Here is a 3,208-nt window from a genome sequence, read left to right on the forward strand (position 1 = left end):
GTCCTCTGCTGTCCTGAAACCCTCAGATGAGCCTCTGTTGCACCTGAGCAGGATGATCTGGAGAAACGATCCACACCAGGATGAAGCCGTTTCCAGGGTTTTATATCTGTGGCTCATCTAAAACCTGCAGGACAGCAGAGGACTGGATGGTTTAGGTGGATAAAAATGTGCCTCAGTAAATGTTCTCCATTTCTGCCCTCAGATTGTCTGACTGATTTTTCATCGGTTACATTAAACGTCCTGCTCTGGAGTCGGTTCATCTGATCTTGTTGAAGCTAAAAGCTTCAATAAATTAATGTGCTAAATGATGGATTTGAAGAACTTTGATCTCTGCAGAGTTTATTTCATTCAGACTAACTGGAGGATTTTCTGGCCCAAACGGCCTATTTAAAGNGTGTTTTTATGGTGTTGCTGCATCGCATCGTTTTCTGGGCCAGGAGAGTTAAAGGCCAGGATGAACGGATGACAAGCAGATCATGTTTCTGCTCTTTGGGTGAAAACAAACCTTTAGACCACAGGAGTCARACTCCAGTCCTCTGCTGTCCTGAAACCCTCAGATGAGCCTCTGTTGCACCTGAGCAGGATGATCTGGAGAAACGATCCACACCAGGATGAAGCCGTTTCCAGGGTTTTATATCTGTGGCTCATCTAAAACCTGCAGGACAGCAGAGGACTGGATGGTTTAGGTGGATAAAAATGTGCCTCAGTAAATGTTCTCCATTTCTGCCCTCAGATTGTCTGACTGATTTTTCATCGGTTACATTAAACGTCCTGCTCTGGAGTCGGTTCATCTGATCTTGTTGAAGCTAAAAGCTTCAATAAATTAATGTGCTAAACGATGAATTTGAAGAACTTTGATCTCTGCAGAGTTTATTTCATTCAGACTAACTGGAGGATTTTCTGGCCCAAACGGCCTATTTAAAGCCCAGAAACCAGAGAGTTTGATTAAAATGGTCAAATCTGAATCATTTCCATTTTCACTCTGACTTCTAGTGGYAGTTTCTAAATAAACCTCTAAAAGCATTAAATAGTTTTAAAAACAGAGAAATAAAATGAAACTTCAGAAATAAACAATAAGAGACAAAACAGATAAATGTCAGAATGAAACTGAAACAAGTTTGTTTTACTTTGYGTTTTAAAAATAATTCASTRTGAAGTATGAATATTCAGAGTTATTCCAAGTATCGACTGACCTGCAGTTACATGTTGAATCATAAACCTTCAGCTTCACTTCAGCTAAAACGACTCCAGGTAAATCCTGAGCCAGTTTCTGTCAGAGGCTGAACGATTGATCAATAACTGATCATTATCTGTTCATTTTTATATTCATGTCATCATCTCACCAAAAGGGTGAAAATGTTTCTATAATGTTTCTCCTGTCAGGCATTCAAACATTTTAAAGTTCTTAACAGAAATAAAAGTTTTACATTTTATCCCAGTTTGAAGTTTTATTTTATATTTAATAGTGAAAATGACAACATTTTTAATAAAATAGATTAATGGAGTCATTCAGATTATTGGCTTCATATATTTTCTTTTTCTTTCTAATGTGACTTTAAGGGAAACAACAATTACAGCAACTGCAATTGTTGCTGTAATTGTTGCAGCAACGATCAAGTTGCTTGTTGCTGTTTCCTTCCCACTGTCGCCATCAGCATCTTCAGGCCGGACGCCGCCGTCCATCACGGCCACCGGCGTCTCCACTGCAGGAACAGAAACCAGCAGCTGGATCAGAACCGCTCAGACGGAACCAGAACCAGAACCAGAACCAGACCCAGAGCCGGACTCACCTGTGTCTGTGACGGTCATGTTGACGGAGCGGCGGACCTCGGGCCCCGGCCCCGGTCCCGGCCCCGGTCCCTGCAGGTGACACTCGTAGGTCCCGGCGTCCAGGAAGCTGGCGTTCCTCAGGATGAGCGAGGCGTCTCCGCCCGTCATGGCGGCGTCCCGCAGCATGACTCTGCCGTGGAAGTGGCGGTGCTGGTAGCGCTCGAAGCTGCGCCTGTTCCTGTAGAAGTAAACGTAGCCGCCGGCGCTCAGGTCCGACCGGCTCCACTTCAGGACGGAGACGTTCGGCACGCCGCCGTGGCACGCCAACGTCACGTCCTGCAGCAGCCGCACGCTCACTTCCTGTTGGCCTGGACACACAAACATCAGAACAGCTCAGAGTTAAGGACAGGAAGCTGACCGGAAACCGCCAGAAAACCTCCTGGTTTTAGGAGAATCCTGATTTGTTGGAACCGCCATGTTGGAGCCGCCATATTGGAACCGCCATGTTGGAGCCGCCATATTGGAGCCGCCATGTTGGAGNNNTCATGTTGGAGCCGCCATATTGGAACCGCCATGTTGGAGCCATCATGTTGGAGCCATCATGTTGGAGCCGCCATATTGGAACCGCCATGTTGGAGCCGCCATATTGGAGCCGCCATGTTGGAGCCATCATGTTGGAGCCATCATGTTGGAGCCGCCATATTGGAACCGCCATGTTGGAGCCGCCATATTGGAGCGTTCTGCACCGTTTCATCTCTGGAACCGGATGTTCTGGTTCTGGATCGGTTCTGACCAAACACAGAATCCACTGATGAAGAAATGATGCGTTCATGTAAATCAGAGGGACGAAGGAAACGGAAATTCACTCGTTCATTTAACTAAACTTTATTATGTTGAAGGTTTTCTGTTTCATTCAGTGGAAAAGCTGGTGGAGGACGAGTCAGATGAGGTCAGAGGTCAGATGGTTCCTCAGGGCTCAAGCTTCATTATTCTGCTGTTTGTGGCTCTGCAGACACTTTTTCTCTCAGAAATCCAGAATCTTCAGCCAGAAAAATCGAGTACATTTCTACCAAAAAACAAAACTCAGAAAATCTGAGATTAATGTTAGAAATTTTCTGAAAAAAAAAACAAACAAAAAAACTTTGAAGTTTCTGAGTCGACTTTTGAAACTGAAAATTTCCGAAATGCAAAAATTCTCATCTCTGGAAAGTTCCAAGTTTTTCTAGAAAATTTCTGAGTCAAATCTAAAAGTTTCTGAGTTTTTTGTGTAAATTTCCTTCTTTTTAATCCAGAACGTCCCTGAAACGCCTCATGAGGATCATCTGGTTCTGGTTTCACTSCAACCAGGATCACAATCACACTGAAACTCTTATTTTCTTTTTTTCTATCAAGCAACAATAATTTATCACTCATTAATCTGGTTGATGAACTTTTGCTC

Source organism: Poecilia reticulata, unplaced genomic scaffold (genome assembly GCF_000633615.1).
Source record: "Poecilia reticulata strain Guanapo unplaced genomic scaffold, Guppy_female_1.0+MT scaffold_224, whole genome shotgun sequence".
Lineage (NCBI taxonomy): Eukaryota > Metazoa > Chordata > Actinopteri > Cyprinodontiformes > Poeciliidae > Poecilia > Poecilia reticulata.